This window comes from Cryptomeria japonica, chromosome 11 (genome assembly GCF_030272615.1).
Source record: "Cryptomeria japonica chromosome 11, Sugi_1.0, whole genome shotgun sequence".
Taxonomy (NCBI): Eukaryota; Viridiplantae; Streptophyta; class Pinopsida; order Cupressales; family Cupressaceae; genus Cryptomeria; species Cryptomeria japonica.
In genome coordinates, this window is record NC_081415.1 from 503,846,867 (window position 1) to 503,862,395 (window position 15,529).

The window sequence follows — 15,529 nt, forward strand, 5'->3', positions numbered from 1 at the left end:
GTTGCCTTTGCCCAATAACAAAAAGGGGCTACAAAGTTTTCTTGGCAGAATTAATTTTCTATGAAGGTTCATTCTAGATATTGCAAATTTATTAAAACCACTAACTGTCATGCTTAGAAAGAATGCAGTTTTTAGTTGGACCAGAGAAGCTAAGCACGGCTTTGAAGCTATAAAGGAGGCCTTGTCGGCAGCTCCTACCTTGGTAAACCCAAATTTTTCAAAATACTTCATTTTGTACGCCTATGGTAGCACATAAATTGTTTCTACAATATTGGTACAGGAAAATAATGATGGCTTTGAATAGCCTAAAGCCTTTTTCAATCAAGGTCTAGAGGAATATGAACAGAGGTACAACTTTGTAGAGAAACATGTTCTTGCAGTTATTAGGAGCCTAAAAAAGTTTAATCACTTGGTTTCTAATAATAGGGTGCATTTGATGGTAGCTTGCCCTAGTGTGAAGGAATTTCTGTTGAGTAGTGATCTAAATGAAAAGAGGGTTGGCTGGATTACAAAAGTCATGGAGTATGACGTTGACATCAAGATAACCAAACTTGTAAGGGGTAAAGGGTTGTGTGAACAACTAGCTACAGGGTCTGAGACAGAGACAGAGACTATTTTGGTCACTAATGATGAGCCTCACAATGTTGCACCTGCCTTGGGCATAAGTTGGGTACGAGATATGACTCATTTCTTGCAGACTGGTGAGTGTCCACTAGGTTTAGATAGGGCTAAGAGGAGATATTTTAGACTGTAGTCTATCCCCTATGTGCTGGTTGATAATGTTTGTTTTTCAGAAAAGACCTTAATGGTGTGTTGTTAAGGTGTATTGATCATAACCAAGTGGATAAAGTGCTTTGGAGAACGTTGATGTGTGTGGGATTTTTAGAACTCCAAATCCACCTAGGGGTTCTAAAGTATGGAATTTCATACTTAATTGTCAATCACTTATATGGTGGCAGATATCTTGGGATATACTCGATGGTAGATCTACCTTGTTTTGGGAAAGACTCTTGGATTCATCTTCCTGTTATTGATGACATGATGGATACTAATAGGATCAAGATTTATTTTAAACAGCATTGGGGAGCCATAGTGAGGGATTATGTGGAATTGTTAGCAAATCATCATTCTTATGGATGGCAATGGAGAAATATGGATAGCATTCCCCTTCCTATTGGGGATTTGGATCGACTCAAACAAATTTTGAAGGAAAGGATAGTGACTTTCAGAAAGGGACAAGACAAGTTAATCCGGATAGGCTCCAAAACAAAATGAGATAACACCAGGGAGGGTTATAAGAGCATCATCCATAACTTGAATTTGATGAAGACAGAACTTCCTTTGGAACTATGATGGAATAAACTATGCTTACCTAAGGAAGGGGTGTTTTCTTGGGTTGCTCTTCAGGGAAAAAATTTAACTATTGAGTGGTTCAAGAAAATGGGAATTAAAGGACCCTCTAGGTGTGTGTTATGCAATAATGTTGAAGAAGCAGTATATCATATATTGCTCAATTACCCCTATTCACATACATGTTGGTGGTGGTTATGTGTTAGATTAGGGTGGGTTACCCCTCTCCCAAATGATATATTAAGTTTGTTTAAAGGTTGGGCACAAGCCAAAGGGCAAAATCTCTTTGGAAACATTTGGATTTGTAGTCCATCAATACTTCTATGGGAATTATGGAAAGAGAAAAATACAAGGATCTTTCAAAACAAGGTTATGGCTAGGGAGAGTTTACTCAATAAGGTGGAAACAACTATTGTGGAGATAGCTAACAGTAGAAACTCAACACATATAGAAAAAGGCATCTGATTCACATAATGGGATAATAATATGAATAAGGTTTGGTGTGGCCTTAAGATAACCCCCTTCTTCAGGATTTGGGGAATTCTAGCAGGAAGGAAAGGCAAGCTTACTCTTGGACACCCCCTCAATTCGACTGGTTCAAATTAAACTTTGATGGATCTTCGTGTGGCAATCCAGGGGCCTCTGGGGCTGGTGGGATTATTCATCTCTGGGATGGCTCTCTTGTGGCTAGATTATCTTCTCCTTTGAATAAGGAAACTAATAATATAGTAGAATTCAATGCATTAATGGAAGGGCTACTGCTATGAAAGGATTTGGAGATCAACAAGATTAAAATTCCAGGAGATCCTATTGCAGTAGTTAATGAAGTTAGATTTAAAGTCACTCCAAATTGGAGACTGGAATCTTCATTCAAGAGAACTTTGGAGATTTTAGAGTTCTTTGATGATTTTAGCACCAGTCACGTACACAGAGAAGTGAACAGGGCCGTCCACAAGTTCCTTAATGTAGCTATAGATGGACTTCTTTCTTGGAAATTGGGTCCTATTGATTAATCAGGAGAGACGTTGATGGTCAGAATGATTAGTCTAATGAAGTAGTCTAGAAAAGAACTTTGTAGAATACTCCAATTCTCGTGATGGATCGATTTATTTTATGGGATATGATTCCAACGTAGGTGGTATGAGACTTTTTTTATTTCCTTTTTAAGGTTATTTAAGGAAAAAGATGGATGCATTGAGTATACAACATGAGCTGATGAGGTGGCCACCTAACCCTTTAGGACATGTCAGCTACACCTCAACATGCATAATAAGGAATGATTTCATCTCCAGTCCCAAAGTAAAAAATTCTCATTTAATGAATAGGATCGACAGCTAAACTTTCCAACCTATTTCACATAGGGTCAAGGTCACATCTCAATGAATGTTTGTTAATTTGATGAATTTGGAGTATTTTAGAATGATGGAAAGGACGTCTTGGCTCCAATTCATTATGAGGCATTTAATTGTTACTCTATCAAAAAATGTAGGGTGAAAGGGGTTATCTTTTTATAAATATACCTCTTGGTAATAGTGGATGCATTATAAAATCTATATTTTATCTTTACATTGTTGAGCTTCTTCCCAATGGATTCTCCAGTTAGGCTCATCTCTTAGAAGAGGCAGATGTCCTTCCTTGGTATAGTGACCAACAAACATCTAGCCGAAGTATTGAATCACTCTCATTGCTTTTTCTATCATGCAGTCAAGCAGATTTTGGGGGGATAATTCATCAGGGTAGACCACTAGTATCGAGTGAATTTGAATATTCCTACCTTTTTCTGGCTACTATTTTGTGGATGAGAGAGAGAAGAAGTTGGTGGCTAAAGAATTGTGTATAAGGGTCTTCAATAATGTCATCCTGGGAGATATTGATCAAGTGCTTCTAAATATGGATAATAATCTTAACCATTCCTTATCCTAAGCACTATTTCACCATCAGATTTTTGGGGAATATTTTCCAAGGTTTCCTATGCTCATCATGGGTGATATACCTATGTATATTAGGAGACCCATCATTCAAGCGAGTTTAGAATTCCTCAAAAGATTCATGGGTGTCACTCTAGATGGACTGCTTGTAGATATTATTAGAGATGAGGGTGGATGAAAAGGTTGATTGGGTGGTGGAATTCAAACATGATGAAGGGATTGATGGCATGGGTAGTGAAGATTCCAGTGATGATGAACTAGAAATGGAGATGGAAGTAGTGGAGATTGTTGCAACTACGATAGAGGGTGCTCATCATGGCTCTTATCTTGGTTCACACTTGGTTGATGTTGGTCCTTCGAATGCGCCTAGTTCCTGTGATTAAGGTCTATCAATTGAAAGTGTTTATCATTATGGCTTCCCAATACTGTATGATTTTTTTCTTGGTCTAATCATCTGCATTGTCCTATTTTTTAGTAGTATGGACAATTTTTTGAAACTATTCTCTTAGTCTTTGTCCAGTTTGTATAGGAGCATGTTCTATCAAAACAAGGAAGTTATTTTGTATTCGCATCTTTTGATTGGTTACCAATGTTATGGCCTGAAACAATATTCAAGCTCTCTACTCTATAAAAAAATTTGACAATTACTATATACCCTATATGGCCTCGGCCTTTTATCAATAAAATAAATAAATTTTATATTTTTTTAAATTATTTTAAATTTAGATTGCATGAAAATTATGTCACCTTCAAATAATAATTTGAAGCTTTTGCTTGATGACTAAATTAAAAATAATTTAATATTATATATTTTGAATTTAAACTATTAATTTAATTAATATTTTTTTAATTTATAAAAAAATAATAATCAAAATAATTATATTATAATATTATTAATATAAATGTACAACTTGAGTTGGCCTAGTGGTGGAGAACTTGTTCTCTTGAAAGAGAGGTCACAAGTTCAAATCCCACAAGGGGGTAGGGTATGTATCTTATCGACTTCGGCCCATTACCAATAAAAAAAAAAATTATTAATATAAATCAAATTCAATAAAAAATAAAATATAATTATATTTAATAATTTATAATACATAAAACATATAATAAATATAATTACAATATAATATTGTATGTAAATAAAATTAAATAATAAATATATTTAAATGTATAATTTTACTATTTTATATTAAAAAAATATTTAGTAGTTACATTATTAAACATGGGCACTTGAATTTATATAGTACTGGACTTTGCTTCTATGTTGGCTCTATGATTTTATGATAGTTAGAAGTGCATGGGTCTATGACAAGTTTTTATACTCTGATTCTACAACAATTATCAGTGTATTTTTCTATGAAAGTTACTAGTGCATGGTTATACAAGGTATCCCACTAATTTTAGTCTTCCTTAATCTCCAAAACTAAAAGGTGACTATCACACTTGCAATCTTCAAAGACAGATTTGTTGAATTTGGGAACTTTGATCACACAACTGATAGCTGGTAACTTGTGCAAGTCATTGGCCTGATTCAAGGAAGAGTGATGATGATTCTTAAATGTCTCATGAAGATACAGAACTAGTACAACAAAAATCCATCTCCATTTTGTTTTTCTATGCTAGTTTTTGCAGTTAATCAAGTGACGGTCCATCTCCATTTTTATTTGTTCATTATACCTAGCAAGCATGCTATAGGTGGTGGCATACATAGGTGTAGTTCTTTTGTCTCAAGCTATATAAAGCTATTTTTTTGTTGCAGACATGGGCATTCTTGCAGCTATATAGTACCACAATTTGCTTATATGTTGACTCTATAATTTTATGACAATTATATAAAGTTGTTTCTACAGCTATATAGCACTAAACTTTGCTTTTATTTTGGCTTTATGATTTTATTGTAGTTGTCAATGCATGGGTCTATAATAGGTAGTTATAATTTTATAATTCTCGATTGTTATCAATGTATATTTTTATGAAAATTATCAATACATGGTTCTATGGCAGTTACCATTGCATGGTTGTATGAGGCCCAATTGGTATTGGTTAAGTTTGTCTAGATTGGTTTCCGGTGTTTTTGCTATGTAATCATGAATTATGACAGTAGTATAGGTATTATGTAATTAACTCTCATTTTTGCTTTTAAGTACATTTAGGTTGAGCTCAACTCCCATTTTTGTTCTTTTTTTAATCGAATTCTACAAGCTCATATAGCTTAATCTTTTGCAGATGATTTAACTCTATTAAAAATATATAGACATATACATATGCCTAGTGTATTTTGCCAAAAAAAATATATGTTTATTATTAATTACAATAGGTGTTTATAAGATACAATTAGTCATGATGAAAGGAGTACTTTCCTTAAGCTTTTTGTTCCTTTGTAATCCATATTTGAAGTCACGGGATTGTTGTTATTTAAGAAATTACATGTAGGAATGTCTTTCGTTGGAGGATTTGACACAAACAAGAAATCAAATTAGCAAATTAAATCAATGGAAGTCTTCTGTTATTTTAATCTCTCACTTGCTACAGATGTCATGGTAGTTGTGTATATGTTTTAATAGGTTGCCTCGATTCCCTTCAATGTAAAAATGATAACTTTTCTTTCAAAATTATTTGTCAATTAGCATACTTCATGGATTTATCAAACATCTTAAGAATTTAATCACCACTAAAAGGTAACACTCGCAACTAAAATAAAGTAAACATGAAAAAACATAAATTTGATAGCAACATTTGTCTTTCTCTATGTTCCTTGGGGACACGTCCCGTTGATTTTTCTAGGTCTACCCATACTAAGAACACAAGGCTAGCTTGGAGACATTACCTATTTGTCTCAAATTAGAAAAAGGTTCAAAACATCTTAGGGACATGGAGATGGGAAGGGGATGGGTAGGGATAACTAACCATCCCAAAACCCTCTTAGCCCTAGCAAAACAAAAGAAAGACTACATATATAATATGTGTTCACTTCTACATATAAAAAATAAATGCAACCAAGTTGGAAAAACAAGTTTGTAAGAAATGGATTTGTGATCCCTGCATTGCCTTATCAAATATTTTACATTTAATCAATGATAACAAAGGGAAATTTTACAAAGCTCCAATGACTTATAAAGCCTCTACGATGAAGTCCATTTATTTAGGACAATTAAGCATGGGAATATTATAAAATTTATAGCTCATGAGTAGATGGTAAAAATTAAGAATACTAATGTTATCATAGAATTATTTACATTTGGGACACTAAGATAGTATTAGAAAATTATAAAGATAATGTGACAATTGCATTAATACTTCGAAATGGATTCATCATCTTTAGCTATTATTTCCTACCTTTAACTAGATGCATATATCTACGAAAGAAATTACTACTAGGCCTAGTAGTAGCTCTAGGGATCCCTTGTCTCCATTTGATCATTAAATATAAAATACTAATGTTCTCAACTCATATTATGTCTTGTTTTTTATTGTCATTTTGTTTCACTCTAGGTACTACTTAAACTATTTTTTGAAACTATACCTAATACTCTTTATATATATACAATTAAGAGTCTAAGACAAATTACGATGTTGTATTTCAAAAAAAAAAAACTTGTACCAAGTATCTATGTAATATCCTCATGTCTAGCTCCTTGTTAGTTTGCCTTCAACAGATTTGTAAATTTTCCTTTTTATCAAATAGTCTTAACCTTATTTGAAGAATTACACAACTTGGTCTTAAACTGTAAACTAAGTGAGAACTGAATATAGCAATGTAAGCATCATTTTCTATTACATGTTTATTTATAAAAAAATTATGCACAAAATATATGATTTATCATTGTTATCAATGTTATAATTATGAATATTTGAAATTTCCCTATATTTAAACATCATTAAACATCATTGTCACCCACTATCTTTTTTCAATATGTTGCAGTATGAGGAGATGGGAGTGAGAAGAGAAGACTTAATGATTATTACCAACAGTAAATTATGGTATAGTGTTGTTTATATACTTAGGAAAAAGTTGTAGTTACTAGTAGTGTTGGTTGGTGGTTTATTAATTGTTGAATGGTACTACCATAATACCTTATCTATAGTAGAGAACCACCATAATTATAATGGTGCACATGTGATTGTTAGCACCTTTGTATAAGAAGGAGACCTCTTCTTTTTGATCTTTTAATTGTTTATTTTCCTTTCCTCTAGGACTCGAGTCATATACTTGTAGATTTAATTGAATATCATATTGGCCCTTTTGCTTACAGTCTAAATGGTTTCCTTTGTGGTGAATGAATCTCTAAGATTACATTATAAGTCTCTTATTTCTATTGAATTGCTAGTGATAGACAACTCAATCGTAATAACATCATAGAGCATTAACTGAAATTTGCATGACTTTTATACAATCACTAAGATTTTAATTCTTTCTTATCATCATGTTTTTGATATGACAAGGTGAGAGAATATAGATATTAGAATGAGGACAATTTAATTACATTAAAGATATCACAATTAGTCATCCAATGTATGCTTAAAACAAATCATACAATCAAGCAAATCAAATTGATTGATAGTGAATGCCAATTTAAATCAAGCCAGATTGGTTAAATGAAAGTGAAATTGAATCAATGTCAAAATGATATATTAATTTAGCTAGTTTTAATACATACATTGTGTAGCATCGTAAATTGTCACCGAATCAATTTACACCTCATGTTTGTGCCCCTAATTTAGTGCGTCCCCCCCCCCCCCTCATCTCCTATCTGAGTCCATTTAATGCCTTAACTCCAGCTTTTATACAGTATACACCTACCAAATGATTCTTTGGAGGGGTATCCTCCTCTGATGCAAGAGCACCAAAGCAGTTGAAACCGGTTGAAGCAATTAAATGTGAAATTGCTTGGAGATCGTGGCATTTCTTCATGTTTGAGAGTTTAGCATTGTGGATTTGAAATTATCACCTTGAGTTCATTGTCTTTATCCTATTCGAGATTCATGGTATTTGGATTTGATTCTGGTGAGATATCGATTCTGGTATTGGCCCGGTGTTGATGTGTTCTTACCGGTTAGTCTTGCAAAGTGTTGAGCGAAGTTGAATCGAGTTGTGGTTGATTTTCATGACTTGTGGATCATTGAGTTATGTTTCTTGTGCCTTGTCCAATGTTCCCAAAGAACCACGTGATGTTTTATGCATTTTGGAGATTTTCTTAGTGATTTGAGCTAACATGTTATTGTTTACACGTTTCATTATGAACCGATTTGTCTTAGGCCGACTTGAATGATTTGTTACTGTTCGTAGATGGTATAAAGAGAATTTTTGTGAATCGTTTTAAGAGATAGAAGATGGAAGATAGAGGACAAAGGTTAGAGATTAAGTGAAGATGTAGATACTGGTTGGATTCTGGTCCGGTAAGACTGAAGTCGGTAGGGCTGAGGTCCGGATCAGTGCAGAACAGTAGAAGTTGTTACCGGTTGATATTTATTGAGAGGATGATTTACGAATCATAGATTTAAGTTGTAAGCATTGTTTTTAATCATGGGCTGAGCATGTGGCATATGTAATTCTTCAAACTATTATAAGAATTGTTTATATTGTTTACCGGTTATGTATTTTGTGGTGTTACCAGTTGCTCTTTCTGCCTTATTTGTGTTGTGTTACCAGTTACTGGTATATCTTGCATGGTGTTTGTGTTTAGGCTGCAAGGTAGGGATGTCCTTCATTGGATCTCCCTACCTTGACTGCATCAAATGGTATCAGAGCGGGTTTGTGAACCTGTTGATCAAGGAGGACCTAGTTATGTACTGGTTGGTAGGAAAGGAAGTTGAGGCAACTTGTGGACTTGTTCAGATCATCAAACATGAGGCAAAGCAAGGTTTGCAGGTAGACCACTGATCCTAGAGCTTGAGCTTGAGGCAATTAGTGGTTGGAGACTTGAATCGATCACCAATTGAGGTAGGTTGCAAAGTGGACCGGTAGATCGTCGTGGAGTGGCAACCTAAAGTTGTAGTCAAATCGTCGAATCCCTGAGGCAGTTGCAAGTACCTACCGAATGATCACCGAACCAGATCAAGTGATGGGACTCACTTTTCAATTAGCCTCGAGAGTCTGATGCAGGAGCACTGGAGCAGTTCAAACTAGTTGGAGCAGTTAACTGTGAAATTGCTTGGAGATCGTGGCATTTCTTCGTGTTTGAGAGTTTAGCATTGTGGATTTGGAATTATCACCTTTAGTTCATTATCTTTATCATGTTCAAGATTCATGGCATTTGGATTTGATTCCGGTGAGATATCGATTCTGGTATTGGCCCAGTGTTGATGTGTTCATACTGGTTAGTCTTGTAGAGTGTTGAGCGAAGTTGAATCGAGTTGTGATTGATTTCCATGACTTGTGGATCATTGAGTTATGTTTCTTGTGCCTTGTCTGATGTTCCCGGAGAACCGTGTGATATTTTATGCATTTTGGAGATGTTCTTAGCGATTTGAGCGGACGTGTTATTATTTACATATTTCATTATGAATCAGTTGGTCTGAGGCCGACTTGAACAATTTGTTATTGTTCACAAATGGTACAAAGAGAATTATTGCCAATCATTTTAAGAGATAGAAGACGGAAGATAGAGGACAGAGGTTAGAGATTGAGCAAAGATGTAGATACCAGTTGGATTCTAGTTAGGTAGGACTGAATTTGGTAGGGTTGAGGTCCAGATCAGCGCAGAACAGTAGAAGTTGTTACTAGTTGATGATTTATTAAGAGGATGATCTGTGAATCATAGATCTAAGTTGTAAGCATTTTTTGTAATCCTGGGTTGAGCATGTGGCATATGTAATTCTTCAAACTATTATAAGAATTGTTTATACTATTTACCAATTATGTATTATGTGGTGTTATCAGTTGCTCTTTCTGCTTTATCTATGTTGTGTTACCAGTTACCAGTATATCTTGCATGGTGTTTGTGTTTAGGTTGTGAGGAGGGGATGTCCTTCATTGGATCTCCCTACCTGGACTACATCAAATGGTATCAAAGCAGGTTTGTGAACCTGTTGATCGAGGAGAACTTGGTTATGTACCAGTTGGTTGGAAAGGAAGTTGAGGCAACTTGTGGACTTGTTCAAATCGCCAAACATTAGGCAAAGAAAGTTTTGCAGGTAGATCATCGATCCTAGAGCTTGAGCTTGAGGCAGTTAGTGGGTGGAGACTTAAATTGATCACCAATTGAGGTAGGCTACAAAGTGGACCGGTAGATCATCGTGGAGAGGCAACTGGAAGCTATAGTTAGATCTCCGAATCCCTGAGGCAGTTGCAAGTACCTACTGATCGATCATCGAACCAAATCAAGTGATGGGACTCACTTTTCAATTAACCCTGAGAGTCTAATGTAGGAGCACCAGAGCAGTTCAAATCAGTTAGAGCAGTTAACTATAAAATTGCTTGGAGATCGTGGCATTTCTTCATGTTTGAGAGTTTAGCATTGTGGATGTTGGTTCCCAAAATGGATGATGGGTTTACACTACTTATAGGGCAGAGACCAAGCTGATTTCCTCCAAATATCTTTGGAGAGCCACCTCCAACTATCAATATCTGTGAGGCTTGGACCAACAATAACAAGGACAGAAAGTCCTTCTGTGCTTTAGGCTCTGCAAAACCAAGGAGGGTGATCCCTTCACTAAGATATCCTGCTCTCTGCAAAGATACTCGGGAACTTACTAAAAATAAAGTAGATTATCTCATAATAAGACTCAATAGAAAGGGAGAATCCTCAAGGGTGTAAAATCCTTCAGTGATCCTCAACCTTAAACTGGAGTATGAGAGAGGGTAAGACAACATTCAAAAAATACATAAATCTTAGCAAATGATTGTTCTGATATTTATAAGATTCATTCTGAGAGATCATAAAGAAGATAAAATCGAAAACTAAAAACCTAATGAGATCTGCTAGTGAATACTAGTGCCTTATTCATTTGGGTTACAGAGTATGAAAAATGTTACTGAAAATCTGATAAAATTTCATCGAATAGCTGGTCTAGCCTGAAACAATACTACCTTAAAATATTGCTCTGGTTATAATCCTTCATCTGAACTACTTATCAAATCCTATGGAAAGCCTTATTTCCTCTGTAATCTCATTCAAGCATTTTAATTAACCCCTTGGACTAAAGCATTGAATGGAAGAATACATACATCATAACAATGCAATAAACAAATGAAACCCTTGATCCCATTTGCTTAAAAGAAGATAAAATAACACATGGGAGAGTAAAGATTGGGAAAAATATATTTGCATTAATATCATAAGCTATCTTTTTTCAGATGATAGCCAACAAATTCAAATACAGAATGACCCACTTGAAAAAAGGGGAACCTGCAACTATTCTATTACATTTTTACTCTGTAAAATAACATTACAGTCTTTGTTATTTCCTACGACTCTCTAGAACTATTTTGGACCTAACCCTGCAGAAAAGATCTATGTTATAAAGATCTTTCTCAGAAATTTTGGACCCTGACTAATGGCCTTGAATTCCCTTTTATAGAAAACAAGGGAGCAACAAGCTTTAGGCCATGAGACACTTGTTAATAGTAGATTCATTCTTTGATAATTAGCCCTAAAGGCTGTGTACAATTTTGTTTCAAAATATCCACATGTCTATGCGCTGGCACCTGTGAATCATCGTTCTTGAACCAAAAACCGGTAGAAGCAAAACTGTTTGAGTCATGTCGTTATCGCCCTAACACCTTCAGATGGAGTGTGAGATGTTGCATTTTTGTCCCATAAAGCATTTCCCTTCCTTAGAAAGGGAAACAGAATCCCAACAAGAGATAAAGTTGCCCCTCAAGCTAGAGGAGGAACTCAACCTTCATGCCCAGGATCAGAAGCAGTGGGAGGTGACGTTAGAGGGGAAACATAATATGTTGGGGAGGGGTCGCAGCTTCCATGCAGCTACATGGATGGATTGTTGCCACTCCCTACCCAGACATGTTCCCTTTTCATTTCTCTACGGGCTCTTTCTTAGAACCCTCTGCCACCCAAAGACTGAGTAGACATAGAGGTTGTGACATGCGTGGCCTTTCTTCTTGAGAAAAGGCTTTCACACCCCCTCTGGAAATCCTCCCCACTTTCACATCCCCTATGGCAATAGACATACTCACACATCAGAGAAAAAATCCATCTGGTATCATAGAGTATACTACAACTCCATCTATAAGCTTTCTCAAACATCATTTCTTCTGTAGAAAGAAAAACTGCACTAAGAAAATGAAAAGGCTTCATACTCTGCTACCAATTCGATCACCACCTTGTTGTATTTATAGCTGACCCATACTTCATCAACTAGTGCCTATTCTTGAAACATCATCACTTTGGTGTTCTCAATTTACTCTGCTAGCTATGTGTAGCGTCCTAAAATTGCGACACTTGCAATTTCGACTGCATTTCGGTCTTCACGATGGCGACGCAACACGCAACTTGAATGGAGACCCCGAAACTTGCTCACGACACTAAAAACTGCATTTTTCAAGCACCCTGGCCTGAACCTCCTTGCACCCTGCTGTCCCGGGAGGTGGGACCAGAGCGCCCAGCGCCCTGGTCCCTGGGTCCTATTTTGGGCCCGGTCTCCTAAGGGGTCTCGGGTCTTTTTGTTTGCAATTTGGAAATTATCATTTCTTGGTCGGCCTAAGGTCGGGAAAATCAGTCTATCAGCCCTAAATGACAAGTATATAAACTACATTTTCCTCTTTCATTCGACATGATGGAAAAGTTGTGGAAACTATACTCAAGTACTCAAGCATTCAAGCATTCCTTCAAGCAATTGATCATTTCAAGTCTCCATTCAAGGCTAAGTGTTGCATTCAAGACAAGGATTCAACCATTGAAGAGGAGATCACATACTACATGCTACAACATACAACATACAACATCTATACCTTCGCACATAAGGATACAAACATCCTTAGAACAAGGTATTAGTACTTGTTTTACAGTCATTTACATTTACAGCTCTTGCTCATTTCTTGGTTAATTCCAAAACCGGGGTTTGACCTAAAGGCAAACCCCTAATCCCTAACCCCCCAATCGTCTTCGCTTTTCTGTGTGTAGGTTGTAGGTACGCGGCTGAAATTGAAGATCTGGAATCCTTATGCAGAGACGAACAGATCCCCCTTCGTTTCGCGGATTTTTCGGAGGACCGTGGCACCGGGCGCCATCGTCCCGACAACTTTTGCTCAAATTTGCAGGACAGTGCCGTATCGACATTTTACTGCTAATTCCAGGTCCACAGCTTCATACTGTAGCCCTATCTTAGTTTATAAGCGAATCTTTCTCACTTTCCATGCATTTCTAGCTCAATTCCTCTATGCACATTCTTTACAAAAGAGGGTAGCCTTGCTGTCATAACCCTTGAAACACATTTAGCATCCAATCTTGCATTGCGTGGGATTGGATCTTGTGGGTTTCAACCCCTCTTTTGAATGTAAAGTCTCTCCCCTAAGTGAAAACCATCAACCCTAGTGAATCTCCCTTCTCTCTCCTTGGAGTTGGAAGAGGGGAGAGCAACTAGGGTTCGATCACGATTTTCCACTTTACATTTTGGTGAACCCGACGTGAACATCCTTTCTGATTTTTCATGCTTAGATCTGAAAAAATTGATTACATTTCCATGTTTGATCTTTTGCAAAATTTTAGAGGTGATTGCATAAAAACCCTAAAATTTCTTTTTAGTAATTAAGCTTGTGAAATGTTTAAATGTTAATGCTTGTTTCAGATCTATCCTTCTATTACAAATTATCAATTCATATTTGTGCTTTAATTTTGAAAATTAAGTGGTTAAGTGTCAAAACCCTAATTTTTGAAACCTTCTTGATTCAACCTTTGACTGACAATTTCACTGATCAAAACATCTCCAAATCAGCTGTAACTTTGGATTCCACAATAAAATCACAATATCTTTCATCCCTGAAAATTTGGAAAAAAGTTGCGAGGACCGTGTGCACTCCGAGCGCCATCGTCCCCGACATTTTTTCCGAAATTTCGGGAGCGAGATCTTACTGTATTTTCCTGCTAAAATCCAGAATTTTGGCTGATTTTATCAATTTTAACACCTTCAAAATTACAGTCAAAGTTGGTCTTGTGATTGCTTGGATTAAGGCTTTTAAACATTCAAAAATCATTGAAACTGAAATTTTGTGTCAAAATTGTGTTCTTACTGTCCTAAATCTGAAAAGTGTGTTAACATTCATTAAAAATTTCAGTGCTTTATTCAAATTCTTGCATTTTGTGACTTTTGAAATTAAGTGCTTAATTACAACAACTTTGATTTTCGCTTTCAAAATTGAATTTTGCGTGAAATTGAGTCAACTTTTGAATTTCAAAACTTGCATTTCTTTTTGCATTCCCTCTAAAATCATAAAATTCAAAATTTCAGTTTCCCTCTCTTTTTCAAAATTCAAATTTTGCATTTTTCGACAATCTGGGTAGGGTTCAATTTTGAGATTGCAACTTTAATTTGGCCTATCTATAGATCGTAAAACCACTCAATTTTTTCAGATTGGCTTTAAAATCATCATACCTTTCATCCCTGCAAATTTCAAAAAAAGTTGCAAGGACCGTGTTGCACTCCAAGCGCCACGGTCCCGGACATTTTTTCCGAAATTTCGGGAGACTGTCGTGATTGCATTTAACAGCTTAAATCCAGAAGATTGGCTAATTTTACTGAAAATTGCTACCTCTAAAATCAAAATTTTCTCTCCTTCTCTAGTGCATGAGTTTTACAACAATAAGCCCTACTTACACTATTCCCGTTAGACGAAGCCATAGAATTAAGTCTTTTCGAGGTTTAATTACCGAGGAGATGGAACCTAATTTGAATAGCCTTTTTAACAAGGACATGGGTAATTCCTCTAATCCTCCTAATGATGAAGAAGCTCTCCATGAGGTTTCTGAAGAACAAATTTCAAAATTGGATAACCAATTTGATGATTTTCGACAATGGATGTCTCATGAATACCCTGATAGTCAAGCTCTTCCTTTAATTGAGGGTCTAAAACGTATGCTTCAAAGTGATAAGAATGGAATTGATATTTTGCGTGGTATTGCACACATTGTTGATTCGAATGTGATGCCTATGAAGAGTTGTGCCGAAACTTTAGGTTATACACAACCTCCTACACAAGTCAATCATTCTATTCCTTTGATGACTTCTATTGCTAGCATACCTACCTTTACATCAAACATAATGGCTACTTCTATGCAAGACATTCCCCCTATGAT